The sequence below is a fragment of the Podarcis tiliguerta genome (assembly GCF_965153285.1).
Source record: "Podarcis tiliguerta genome assembly, chromosome: 9".
Lineage (NCBI taxonomy): Eukaryota > Metazoa > Chordata > Lepidosauria > Squamata > Lacertidae > Podarcis > Podarcis tiliguerta.
In genome coordinates, this window is record NC_139542.1 from 59742663 (window position 1) to 59756874 (window position 14212).

At 48.8% G+C, this 14212-nt stretch overlaps 1 long non-coding RNA gene across 1 annotated transcript; it reads right to left on the reverse strand.

The window, feature by feature from the left end:
- Positions 1-438: 438 nt before the first annotated feature.
- Positions 439-13622, reverse strand: LOC310685732. Its single transcript, XR_014515448.1, has 3 exons — positions 12790-13622; positions 10776-11783; positions 439-520 (listed from the first exon to the last, which is right to left on the reverse strand). It is a non-coding gene; the product is annotated as an uncharacterized lncRNA (long non-coding RNA).
- Between the last annotated feature and the right edge of the window lie 590 nt (positions 13623-14212).

Here is a 14212-nt window from a genome sequence, read left to right on the forward strand (position 1 = left end):
AAGAACAACTGGGGTGGTGGTGGAGCTTGCATGCCTTGTGCCGATCAAATTGGCCGCGTTGCGTGGGGACTTGCCTTTGCTCAGTGCTTCCCAGCAGGTCCAAGTCTGGTCAGCCTTTTGTCCCCGCCATTTTCACTTCTCTTCGATCCTTTCTCCCTCCTTCCTCATTTTGCTGGTCCCGTGGGATACCCAAGAGGCGAGGTCCAAGTGCGGTCTGTGGCCAAAGGTGCAACGTGAAGGCAGTCCGTAGTAGCTGAAGCTGGGTGCAGGGCAGGGAGTCGGGTGAAGTCAGCAACAGGCTTGCAAGCAGGGAACCAGGGCGGGTCAGGAGTTCAGGCAGGAAAGCAGGACAGGGTTCAGGCAGGAACTAGCAACCAACAATGTTGGTCCCGCAACTTGGGACTGGGGTTGTCCGGCTTTTATCTGCCCCGAGGCATAGGGGGCCACGATCCTCTGGTGACTCACCTCTCCTGGTCTGGAGGCAAGCACTCCTCCTGCGGGAACTTAGTTCCCTCCGCCTCTCTGCCCTGAGCCTCTGCAGCTCAGGAGAGGCTGGAGGGTTACCTTGATCTCATCGCCCTCGTTCTTCTCTTACTGCCTTTTAGCTCTTCTAAAGCAGAGCACCTTGTCTTCACCCGTCATGCCGTACGCTCATTCCAAATCTTCCACAATTAAGTCCCCTCCTTCAGGTGCTGGCCTAATACGGGCCCGGTTTCGGGCTTTTGCCTTCGCAAGCTCTCGATAGCACTTGAAGAGTTTTGGCATAACTGGTGCCAGAGGAGGCTGCTCTTTGGGCTGGAGCGGGGCCACTTTATTGTTCTGTTTAAGCTGCATTACGCTTCTCAGTCTCCTGAGCCACTCTCTTCCGCGAAGGACTAGTCGGCTGAACTTTCCTTCTTCCTGAAGGTCTGGAACTGACTGCATGCTTGCTCCTGGCTCCGCCTCCTCTTTAAGCAGTCAAAATCAGAAGAAAATCCAAATCCTCTCCTTTCTCTATTACCGCACCTCTACACCTCTCTCCGCCTCTCCTCACAAACCCACAATGGACACCTGTAGTTGGTGGCTTTTAAGGGAGAAGCAGGTGATGTCACAAAGGAGGGCAGCTCATTGTTACCATGGCAACCCACCCACCTTGACCCTGGGCCCAGCTCCCCCCCCCCATGTTTCTCAATTTAGACTACAATATGGGAAAGTTCCTGTTTTATATACAACAATGCAAGTACAAAAAAACTTAAATAGGAGAGGAAGCAAAATTCTGGCCTCTGTAATGAAGCAATAGGCAAAGGGTCCTGAAGCAGAGCAAGTTGGGGGGGCATCCAACTGTGATTCCTGCATTGCAGAGGGTGGGGCTAGATGGCCTTTGGTGTGTCTCCCAGTTCCATGATTCTGTAATTTGAGGATTGTACTCTGTACTGGGTCCTGTTAGATTTATGCAGCATCACTTTTCTTTTTTTCCCTTTTTCCCTTTTGCATTTTATTTCTTATATTACATCAGTAATCATTCTCATATTACATTACAGGACTTATTATAATATAATTTCCAACATGTATACAAAAATCATATACAAATTTTATATACCTAGAAAGAAAATGAAACAAAAAAAAAGAAAGACAAAGAAAAAACAAAAACTAGATTTCTTTTCTATCCTGTTGTATATTCCTTTTTTACAAATGAATGTACTCTTATTATTGTATATTTCGTTGCATCTTATCTAATACATTCCTATATCAATATGTGCCCTTTGTCTTATTTCTCAGCTCAGACTCACTCCAACGTCAATCAAATGCTAGCATAGATAGCAAACCTTTACTGTATTTTTGAACATATGTTTTATATCTATCTCACTTTTCCATAATTTTTTGTTTTGAATTGCCTCTCAGGGTGTTTGTTGACTGCGCCATTTCAGGAAATTCTTGTAGCTTGCAATGCCAGTCTGTTATTGTCGGGGCTTCTTGTTCCTTCCTCCCCTTTGCCACCAAAATCTGAGCTGTGGCCGTTGCAGATAAGAATACCTCCCTAAAGGCCTCCGGGATGTCCCTGCCAACAATGCTTAACAGAAATGCCTCTGGTCTTTTTGAAAAAGTTATTTCAAACATTTTTTTCAACTCCTCGTAAATTAAGCCCCAGAACACCTTGATCTTCCTACATGTCCACCACATACGATACATGCATGTCGCCATTACTCCCACCACACCTCCAGCCAAACATTTTTGCCCGTCACCTAAAGATATGAAACAAAGGCACCCAGGCAAGACTTCCAGAGGAGATCATTCCTCAAGTGGGGAGCCATTTTGGAAAAGGCCAGTTCTCTTGTTGCCACCCTGTGGACCTGTCATGTAGGAGGCACACAAAGAAGGGCCTTAGATGATAATGGCAGGGTCCAGGTCAGTTCTTATTGGGAGAGGTGGTCCATTTCACGAAGATGACAACCAATGTTCTTTCTCCCTTGTCCACACTTTCTTGCTCCCTCAATCACTGAATGAAAAAGCTGGATGAGCAAACGGGGTGATGCCAAGCAGCAAGAACTCGCAGTCTGATGACCATGCAGTGGGAGGGTCCTTGTGCAAATGCCCAGCAATGCCCCACAGTGCAGCCCTGAATCCAGCGGTTCTCAACCTGTGGGTCCCCAGATGTTGTTGGACTACAACTCCCATCATCCCTGACCACTGGGCATACTGTCTAGGAATGATGGGAGTTGTAGTCCAACAACATCTGGGGACCCACAGGTTGAGAAACACTGCCCTAAGTTGAAATCTCAGCTCTTCCTGCTTGCACCAAGTTCGACTTCTCAATTACAAAATGGCATGAAAGAAGAATGTTGGTGAATGCTGGAGAATATGGCATTCTGAGTCCTGTTCTGAGAAATTCCTTGCATATAAACCCTGGTGTCTCTAAACAAAGCAAGAGCTCAGCTAGCAAACGCAGCGGCATGGCAACCAGAAGTAACTGGACTTTTCTGTGACCCTTCCCCTCTGCAGGGAGGTGGGACCGATTCGGATGGTCCGCCCCCGCCACTTAATGGATCCAATTGGCTTCCAGAGAGTGGTAGGGGATGTTTTATCCCATGTTGATGGCCTTTCAGCTGATTCCCTGGTGGCCTGCTGGAATATGGAGTTAACCAGGGCTATTGACTGTTTGGCTCCGAAACACACTCTCCAATTGCATGGAGCCCGGACAGCCCCGTGGTTTTCCACGGATCTGAGGGCAATGAAACAATCGTTGAGACAGCTAGAGTGCCGGTGGCAGATAACCCATTCTGAATCTGACCGGACACGGGTTAGAGCTCAATGTCGAGCCTACCAAGTGGCAATAGCGATGGCGAAGAAGGCTTTCTTCACCGCCTCTATTGCATCTGCAGAAAAAAGCAGCAGGAGATTCTTTCAGGTGGTACGCAATTTAGCGGAACCACTTGCTCCATCAGGGCCCAATATGGGCCACATGATCTCCTGCAAGGATTTTGCAAAGTTTTTTTGCAGATAAAATCGCTCAGATTCAAGAAGAGGTAGACTCCACTGTGAGAGCAGGGCAGGGGCGGGAGAGTGCTAGAGTCCTGTCTAGTCAAGTTGTGTGGGATCAATTTCAATCTGTTACCCCCGAGGATGTGGACAGGCTGCTTGGACGAATGAAACCAACCACTTGTCTCCTTGATCCTTGCCCATCCTGGCTTATAAAAGCTAGCCGGGAAGGACTGGCAATGGGCTTCGTGGGGTGGTGAATGCTTCTCTCCGTGAGGGAGCCTTCCCAGATCCGCTGAAAGAGGCAGTTATTAATCCGCTTCTTAAAAAACCAACTTTAGATGCGGCCACGATGGCCAACTATCGCCCAGTCTCAAATCTTCCATTCTTGGGCAAGGTGATTCAGTGAGTGGTTGCTGAACAACTCCAGGCACGCCTGGAAGAAGCGGACCAATTGGATGCCTTCCAGTCGGGATTCAGGCCTCATCATGGGACTGAAACGGCCTTGGTCGCACTGGTTGATGATCTCCGGCGGGCTAGGGACAAAGGTGAGAGCTGTTTCCTAGTTCTGCTGGATCTCTCAGTGGCGTTTGATGCCATCGACCATAACATCCTTCTGGACCGTCTTGAGGGGCTGGGAGCTGGGTGCACTGTCATACAGTGGTTCCGCTCCTTTCTCCTGGGCCGTGTTCAGAAAGTGGTGGTGGGGGATGAGTGTTCAGACCCCTGGCCTCTCACTTGTGGGGTGCCTCAGGGTTCTGTCCTCTCCCCCATGCTTTTCAACATCTGTATGCAGCCACTGGGAGAGATCATCAGGGTGTTTGGGCTGGGTGTTCATCAGTATGCGGATGATACCCAGCTCTACCTCTCTTTCAAATCAGAACCAGTGAAGGCGGTGAAGCTCCTGTCTGAGTGCCTGGAGGCGGTTGGAGGTTGGATGTCGGCTAACAAATTGAGGTTGAATCCTGACAAGACAGAAGTACTGTTCTTGGGGGACAGGAGGCGGGTGGGTATGGAGGATTCCCTGGTCCTGAATGGGGTAACTGTGCCCCTGAAAGACCAGGTGCGCAGCCTGGGAGTCATTTTGGACTCGCAGCTGTCCATGGAGGCACAGGTCAAATCTGTGTCCAGGGCAGCTGTTTACCAGCTCAATTTGGTACGCAGACCCTACCTGCCTGCAGACTGCCTCGCCAGAGTGGTGCATGCTCTGGTTATCTCCCGCTTGGACTACTGCAATGTGCTCTACGTGGGGCTACCTTTGAAGGTGACCCGGAAACTGCAATTAATCCAGAATGCGGCAGCTAGACTGGTGACTGGGAGTGGCTGTCGGGACCACATAACACCGGTTCTGAGATATCTGCATTGGCTCCCAGTACGTTTCCAAGCATGATTCAAAGGGTTGGTGCTGTCAATAAAAAGAATTAAAAAAACAAAACAAAAACAAAGGGTTGGTGCTGACCTTTAAAGCCCTAAACGGCCTCGGTCCTGTATACCTGAAGGAGCGTCTCCACCCCCATCGTTCTACCTGGACACTGAGGTCCAGCTCCGAGGGCCTTCTGGCGGTTCCCTCACTGCGAGAAGCCAAGTTACAGGGAACCAGGCAGAGGGCCTTCTCGGTAGTGGCGCCCGCCCTGTGGAACGCCCTCCCACCAGATGTCAAGGAGAACAATAACTACCAGACTTTTAGAAGACATCTGAAGGAAGCCCTGTTCAGGGAAACTTTTAATGTTTGATGTATTAGAGCCAGATGGGCGTGGTACAGATATATTATTATTATTATTATTATTATTATTATTATTATTATTAGGATCCCGTATCTGCAGAGAGCCAAAGTAGTGCCGTTCACTATCCATTTCTGAATATACTTAGTTCTAGATTCAGGTAAGTAGCCATGTTGGTCTGATGTAGTAGAAATATATATATATATATAATGTCCAGTAGCACCTTAGAGACCAACTAGGTTTGTTCTTGGTATGAGCTTTGGTGTGTGCATGCACATGAAAGCTCACACCAAGAACAAACTTAGTTGGTCTCTAAGGTCCTCCTGGACTTTCCTTAAATTTTTAAAAATATATTTAACATAATGTCCAGATTGGCCGCAAATACCAGAACACAGGCAATGCAGGCCTATTCCTGATCAGTTAATTAGTACAATTTTTCAATATCTTGACCAAAATCCTTATAGATAAGAAGAAAATGAATATGAGATTCTAGATTTTGTACTTTGTGCTAGTTAATTGAAGAAAATAAACCACCATAGCAGATATTAATCTTATATCAATTAATGAGCCTACCTAAACATCCTTCTCAGCCTGGTATCTGAGGCCGACGGTGTGGGTGCCATGAATGTTTCCCTGGGGAGAGCATGCATTCATTCATTCATTCATTCATTCATTCATTCATTCCTTATTAAATTTCTATACCACCCTTCATCCAAAGATCATAGGGCGGTTCACAACGTAACAATATAAAATGAGAATTCCAAAAAACAACAACCAACAACCCGACAAACATATTGTTTTTGCTTTATTTATGCTTACGCACCAACAAGGTACACAAAAAGAAACAGACATCATCCCCAAGGGGCCTAATTCCCCCCCCCCCATTGTTTTTGGTTTCTTCCTCGCACGGTAAGGGTGAGTCAGCGGTCAGCCTTTTGTCCCCGACATTTTCACCTCTCTTCAATCCTTTCTCCCTGTTAAGTTGTGGGCGAACATGTCAGACGACACAGCTCTTCTTTAAACAGCTCTTCTTTATTCAGATGCCAGAACAGAACTAGGCTGAGGAGCTCAGTCAGCCTGCTTATATAGAGCTCCAGAACAATGCAACTGTTGCCATTTTCTAAAACTATCCAATTACTGAACGTCACTTTTCAATCCTTCATTTGCATACAAAACTATCCAATCACTGAACGTCACTTTTCGATCCTTCCTTTTCATAACTATCTTAAGCATCCCCCTGCGTCTCCCAGGTGTGTCCCTTAGCTGCCGGTGGTGCAGGCCTCGATTCTTGGTATGCTTGACAGGCGGACACCCAGGCAGTGATGGCACCGTCCATGTTAGGCCACCAGATGTAACACCGAGACAACGCCTTCATTTTGACAATTCCTGGGTGGCCAACGTGCAGAGCCTCCAGGACGCGTTGACGGAGTCTTTGGGGAATCACAAAGCGGTCTCCCCACAGCACACAGCCGCAATGAGCCGACAGTTCATCTTGTCTGGTTGCGAATGCTTGGAACTCCAATGCAAATGGCTCTTGTGGCCACCCCCTCCACACCCAGTTCAGCACACAGCTGATGGTGCGATCCTGAGCAGATGCGGAGGCCACAGTGGCAGCCGATACAGGCGCTGCCGGAAGATCCTCAATCAGGAGGAGCGATGAAGCTGGAGCCGGGTCTTCCACAAACGCTGGAAGAGGGCAACGGCTGAGGGCGTCAGCATGGCCCATCGATTTCCCTGGGCAATGGACGAGCCGGTAGTGGTAGGCAGCCAGGAAAACAGTCTATCGTAGCATGTGCGGCGAGAGGACCGGTGGAGTTGGACGATCACTGGCGATGAGGCTCAGGAGCGGCTTGTGGTCAGTGATGAGGTCAAAAGTCCTGCCATAGTGGTATTCATGGAATCTAATCACTCCCGCCACATGTGCCAGTGCCTCCTTGTCGAGCTGGCTGTAATTCTGTTCAGTCAGAGATAGCATCCTAGAAAAATAGGCGAACGGTGCTTCTCTTCCGTCTGGAAAACGGTGACTAAGGACAGCGCTGATGCCAAAAGGTGAGGCATCGCAGGCAAGGACCAGCGGCCTGGCTTCACTGTACTGTACCAGCACACTGTCCGATGAAAGGAGAGCCTTGACCGCGTTGAAGGCCGCCGTCTCCCGATGACCCCAGGACCAAGGCGTCTTTGTGCTGAGGAGTCGGTGAAGTGGCTCAGCCACCGTGGCTTTGTGGGGCAGGAACATGTTATAAAAGTTCTGCAGCGTGAGGTCTGGCTTAGCGAGGAGACGCTGTTGCAAATGGATGTCCCGGACCCCGCAGACGATTTGATCCATCCGGGCATCGTCTAAGTCTCGGAACTCGCAGTGCATTGCAGCCTGTCGCAGGGCGGTGGTGTAGTTGTTGATTGACTCCCCCTCTGCCTGATTCCGATGCCTGCGTGGAGGGCAGCATGCGCGGCGAGAGGGCCGGTGGAGTTAGACGATCACTGGCGAGGAGGCCCAGGAGCGGCTTGTGGTCAGTGATGAGGTCAAAAGTCCTGCCATAGAGGTATTCATGGAATCTCTTCACTCCAGCCACAAGTGCCAGTGCCTCCTTGTCGAGCTGGCTGTAATTCCGTTCAGTCAGAGATAGTGTCCTGGAAAAGTAGGCGAGTGGTGCTTCTCTTCCGTCTGGAAAACGGTGACTAAGGACAGCGCCGATGCCAAAAGGTGAGGCGTCGCAGGCAAGGACCAGCGGCCTGGCTTCACTGTACTGTACCAGCACACTGTCCGATGAATGAGAGCCTTGACCACGTTGAAGGCCGCCGTCTCCCGATGACCCCAGGACCAAGGCGTCTTTGTGCTGAGGAGTCGGTGAAGTGACTCAGCCACCGTGGCTTTGTGGGGCAGGAACATGTTATAAAAGTTCAGCAGCCCCAGGAACGCCTGCAACTCTGTCTTGTTCTTTGGGATGGGGGCCTGCTGGATAGCGCGGATCTTGGATGTGGTGGGGTGAAGGCTGGAGGCGTTGATAAGATAGCCCAGGAACTCACCTATGGAACAGTGATCTGGCACTTCTCCTTCTTAACCTTGAGCCCGGCCTCTTGGAACCTGGTCAGCACGGCACGGAGGCGCTCGAACAGCTGCTGGTGTGAGTCTGTGGACACCAAGACGTCATCAAAATATGGCACTGCGCCCAGAAGTCCTTGCAGGAGACGCTCCTTAAGGCTTGGGAAGATGCCAGGAGCCACAGTCAACCCAAACTGCAACCAGCGGCAACGGAATGCCCCTCGGTGGGTGACGATCGTCTGGGCCTCAGCAGTGGCATCATCTATGGGCAGTTGTTGATAGGCTTGGGCAAGGTCCAGCTTAGCGAAGACCTTACCCTCACCCAGGGAATGCAGCAGGTGTTGGACAACAGGAACCGGATAACTGTGCTGCTGAAGTGCCTTGTTGATCGTGCACTTGTAGTCAGCGCATATTCTCACCAACCCGTCTGACTTGACAGGCGTGAAGATGGGGGTTTCCCACTAGGCGTGGTCAACCGGCTCCAAAACTCCTTGGGCGATCAGCTTGTCCAGTTGTTCGTCCACCTTAGCCTTGAGAACAAAGGGAATCCGGTGTGGCTTTAGCTTGATGGGGGTGACTTGTGGATCAAGGCTAGAGGAGATGGGCGTACCTGTATATTGCCCCAAAGTGCCGTCAAAAACCTCGGCAAAGTCTTTGACCAGACTCTCAGTCTGTGCGTTAGAGATGCAGTTGATGCGGGTGACTTCCAGGCCGAGGGAATCAAACCAGTCTAGCCCTAGGAGGCTTGGCCGCTGACCTTTGACCACCACCAGTCGGAGCAGGCCCGAAAAATCCTTGAAGGTGATCCGGTACCGGCCAACGCCTACCACGGGAATGTCGTTTCCCTGGTAGTCTCTCAGGTGTACGCGGTGAGAGTCGAGTTGCCTTTTGGACACTCTGGGTACCAGTCTTTTGATGGTGCTCCAAGACACGATGGACAGGCCAGACCCGGTGTCGATCTCCATGTCACATGGAGCTCCTTCAATGAGCACCGTGACGTTCAGCTTGCTTCGCGTAGGCGAGTCAGTTTGGCCAATTGTGGTTCCAGACGGGCAGCGGCAGTTGGTGAGAGCGAAACAGCTTTCCTTGGCAGACTGGAGTGAAGACTTGGACTTGCGAGTCGGTGAAGGGGGGGTGTCAGACGGAGCCGATCGGCAGACCTTAGCGATGTGGCCCCTTCTGGAACACGTCCGACAGATGGCGTCTCTGAATAGACACTTGGCACGGGAATGGTTGCCTCCACAGTCGGCGCATTCCGGTTGGAACTTCCTGCGCTCCCGCTTTTTCTGGTGCACGTCATCGTCTTCACTGGAGGATGCCTCATCACTGCTGGCCTCTTCGTGATGCACTGGAACTGGCTCCCTAGCAAGACGCGGGCTGCTGGCCTTGCGGATCTACTGGGCAGAGCGTTCAGCAGCTTCCGAGGCCACAGCCTCCTCAGTGGCTTTTTGCAGCGTGAGGTCTGGCTTGGCGAGGAGACGCCGTTGCAGATGTATGTCCCGGACCCCGCAGACGATTTGATCCATCAGGGCATCGTCTAAGTCTCGGAACTCGCAGTGCATTGCAGCCTGTCGCAGGGCGGTGGTGTAGTTGTTGATTGACTCCCCCTCTGGCTGGTTCCGGTGGTAAAATGCATGGCGGGCAGCAATCTTGGATGGCTTTGGTGCGTAGTGGTTGCAGAGCTTCTCTTGGATCGTGTCCCACGGTGTTGCCTGGACTGCTTCAGGCGCAACCAATGCTCGGGCCATTTCAAAAACCTCAGGCCCACAGAGGCTGAGGAATAGGCCCCGCTTTCGCTCCTTTGATACTTCTGTCGGCTCGTTGGCTTGGAGGTAGCAGTTGAACCGAGCGAGGTAGGAGTCCCATGATTCAGAGGCTGGCGCAAACGGCGGTAGAGGCAGAAGTGAAGCCATGATTCCGATGCCGGCGTGGAGGGCGATGGATGGAACACCGTGCTCTAGGCAGAACAGTCCACTCTGAATTGGTTCTGTTCAGTGATTTCGCTCAGTGATTCAGCTCTGCTCAGAGGGTGGCTGCATCTGGCTGTGCTCTGATGTCCATCGATCCCACCTTTGTCGCCAGTGTTAAGTTGTGGGCGAACATGTCAGACGATACAGCTCTTCTTTAAACAGCTCTTCTTTATTCAGGGTGAGAACTTCAGTGCATAACACTCCCTCCTTTCTTGTTTTGCTGGTGCCGTGGGTTACCCGAGAGGCGAGGTCCAAGTTCGGTCCGTGGCCAAAGGTGCAACGTGGAGGCTGTCCGTAGTAGCTGAAGCTGGGTGCAGGGCAGGGAGTCGGGTGAAGTCAGCAACAGGCTTGCAAGCAGGGAACCAGGCGGGTCAGGAGCTCAGGCAGGAAAGCAGGACAGGGTTCAGGCAGGAACTAGCAACCAACAATGTTTCCCCCGCAACTTGGGGCTGGGGCTGGCCGGCTTTGATCTGCCCCGAGGCATAGGGGGCCACAATCCCCTGGTGAATCGCCTCTCCTGGTCTGGAGGCAAGCACTCCTCCTGCGGGAACTTAGTTCCCTCCGCCTCTCTGCCCTGAGCCTCTGCACCTCAGGAGAGGCTGGAGGGTTACCTTGATCTTATCGCCCTCGTTCTTCCCTTACTCCCTTTTAACTCTTCCAAAGCAGAGCACCTTGTCTTGACCCGTCACGCCGACAGCTCATTCCAGATCTTCCACAGTTAAGTCCCCTTCTTCAGGTGCTGGCCTAATACGGGCCCGGTTTCGGGCTTTTGCCTTCGCCAGCTCTCGATAGTTCTTGAAGAGTTTTGGCACAACTGGTGCCAGAGGAGGCTGGTCCTTGGGCTGGAGCGGGGCCACTTTGTTGCTGTTTTTAAGCCGCATTATGCTTCTCAGTCTCCTGAGCCACTCTCTTCCGCGAAGGACTAGTCGGCTGAACTTTCCTTCTTCCTGAAGGTCTGGAACAGACTGCATGCTTGCTGCTGGCTCCGCCTCCTCTTTAAGCAGTCCAAATCAGAATAAAATCCAAAGCCTCTGCTTACTCTCTTACCGCACCTACACACCTCTCTCCGCCTCTCCTCACAAACCCACAATGGACATCTGTAGTTGGTGGCTTTTAAGGGAGAAGCAGGTGATGTCACAAAGGAGGGCAGGCCATTGTTACCATGGCAACCCACCCACCTTGACCCTGGGCCCAACTCCCCCCCCCACCATGTTTCTTCAGAACTGTGAAGCAGCTGCTGTTCCATCTGCAGGTGAATCTTCTCTTTTTTCTAGCTCATGTTTCTATACCGGATCTTTCTTCATTCAGCCCCATTTCCAAAGGGAGACAATCCCAACATCCCTTGAAATGCAGTAGTAGACTCCCAAGTCTAGGGGTGTCCATAGCACAGGATTAGACAATCTGCTTTGCATTCTCATCATCCTCATAGATAATCCTGGATTGCATCTCCAGCTGGGGAAGAGAATGTCCCCTGTCTGAAACCCGGTCAGTTTAGACGATGCTGAGGTGGATGGGTCAAGGTCTTACTCTGTCCAAGGCAGTTTCCTAGGAATATTCCTCTTAAGTCATTTACCCAGAAGACAAGCAAGCTAACTTCTTTTTTATATATATAATAATATTTTATTAAGATTTTCACAAAAAGAAAAAAAAACGGGAAAATACAAAAAGTAAAAAGCAATTAAAAACAGTTCAATCTTTCATAACATATATTGCATTTGCTTCTTTCTCAGACCTCCCCATACCTCCCCTCTTTGTATTCCAATTCAATTTATTTATTCAGCAAATCCTTTCCCTCTTTACCTTTATCTTAATCTTGATCTTAATATATTTTAGCTTTAACTTTCCACCTGTTAACATTCCATTTTTGCATATTCTTTCATAACATTATTGCTGAAAACCCCTTAACCTCAATCCAACATCATTCTAACATTCATTAATTTTGCAATATTTCTGTAGATAGTCTTTAAATTTCTTCCAATCTTCTTCCACCAGCTTTTCTCCCTGGTCTCAGATTCTGCTGGTCATTTCCGCTAATTCCATATAGTCCATCACCTTCATCTGCCATTCTTCCAGAGTGGGTAGTTCTTGTGTCTTCCAATACTTCGCGATGAGTATTCTTGCTGCTGTTGTAGCATACATAAAGAAAGTTGGCCAACCATGCCCAGGAGAAAGGCCTCTGATTTCTTCTGGAAGGTATATTTAAATACCTTTTTCATTTCATTATATATCACCTCCCAAAAAGCCTTAATCCTTGGGCACGTCCACCAAAGGTGAAAGAATGTACCTTCAGTTTCTTTACATTTCCAACATTTATTATCGGGCAAATGATAGATTTTTGCAAGCTTGACTGGTGTCATGTACCACCTCTATATCATTTTCATAATATTCTCTCTTAAGGCATTACATGCCGTAAACTTCATACCTGTGGTCCATAACTGTTCCCAGTCAGCCATCATGATGTTATGTCCAACATTCCTCTTAAGTCATTTACCCAGAAGACAAGCAAGCTAACTTCTCCACAAGACCAACAATCCATTTCTCCCTTAGAAGACAATATGGAAAAGTCCCTGTTTTATATATAACAATGCAAGTACAAAAAAACTTGAATATGAGAGGAAGCAAAATTCTGGTCTCTGTAATGAAGCAATAGGCAAAGGGTCCTGAAGCAGAGCAAGTTGGGGGGGGTATCAAACTGTGATTCCTGCATTGCAGAGGGTTGGGCAAGATGGCCTTTGGTGTGGTCCCCACTTCCACGATTCTGTAATTTGAGGATTGTACTCTGTACTGGGTCCTGTTAGATTTATGCAGCATCACTTTTCCTTTATCCCCTTTTTTATTTAGCATTTTATTTGTTATATTACATCAGTAATCATTCTCACATTACATTACAGGACTTACTATAATATAATTTCCAACATGTATACAAAAATTATATACAAATTTTATATACCTAGAAAGAAAATGAAACAAAAAACAAAACAAAAAAACAAACAAAGAAAAAACAAAAATCCCTTCTCAAATCATATACATACCAACACACTAGACTTCCCGTCTACCCTGTTGTATATTCCTTTTTTACAAATGAATGTACTCTTATTATTGTATATTTCATTGCATTTTATCTAATACATTCCTGTGTCAATATGTGCGCTTAGTCTTATTTCTCAGCTCAGTCTCACTCCAACGTCAATCAAATGCTAGCATAGATAGCGAACCTTTACTGTATTTTTGAACATATGTTTTATATCTATCTCACTTTTCCATAATTTTTTGTTTTGAATTGCCTCTCAGGGTGTTTGTTGACTGCGCCATTTCAGCAAATTCTTGTAGCTCGCAATGCCAGTCCGTCATTGTCGGGGCTTCTTGTTCCTTCCACCCCTTTGCCACCAAAGTCTGAGCTGCGGCCGTTGCATATAAGAATACCTCCCTAAAAGCCTTTGGGATGTTCCTGCCAAGAATGCTTAACAGAAATGCCTCTGGTCTTTTTAAAAAAGTTATTTCAAACAGTTTTTTCAACTCCTTGTAAATTAAGCCCCAGAACACTTTGATCTTCCTACATGTCCACCACATATGATACGTGCATGTCGCCATTACTCCCACCACACCTCCAACAAGTATTTGCTAAATTTTTATACATGTTGGACAGTCTTGAGGGGGTGAGGTACCATCTGTGCTGCATCTTTAACATATTAAAAATGTCATGAAATGTTAATCAGCCAAACATTTTTGCCCGTCACCTAAAGATATGAAACAAAGGTGCCCAGGCAAGACTTTCTGAGGAGATCGTTCCTCAAGTGGGGAGCCATTTTGGAAAAGGCCAGTTCTCTTGTTGCCACCCTCTGGACCTGTCATGTAGGAGCCACACCAAGAAGGGCCTTAGAAGATAATTGCAGGGTCCAGGTCAGTTCTTATTGGGAGAGGTGGTCCATTTCACGAAGCAGTATCTCTTGTTTTGTGACTGACCTTGGAGCTCCTATAAACTGGACACACCCTGTCAAATCTTGTCAACTCTGCCCAACCACGAT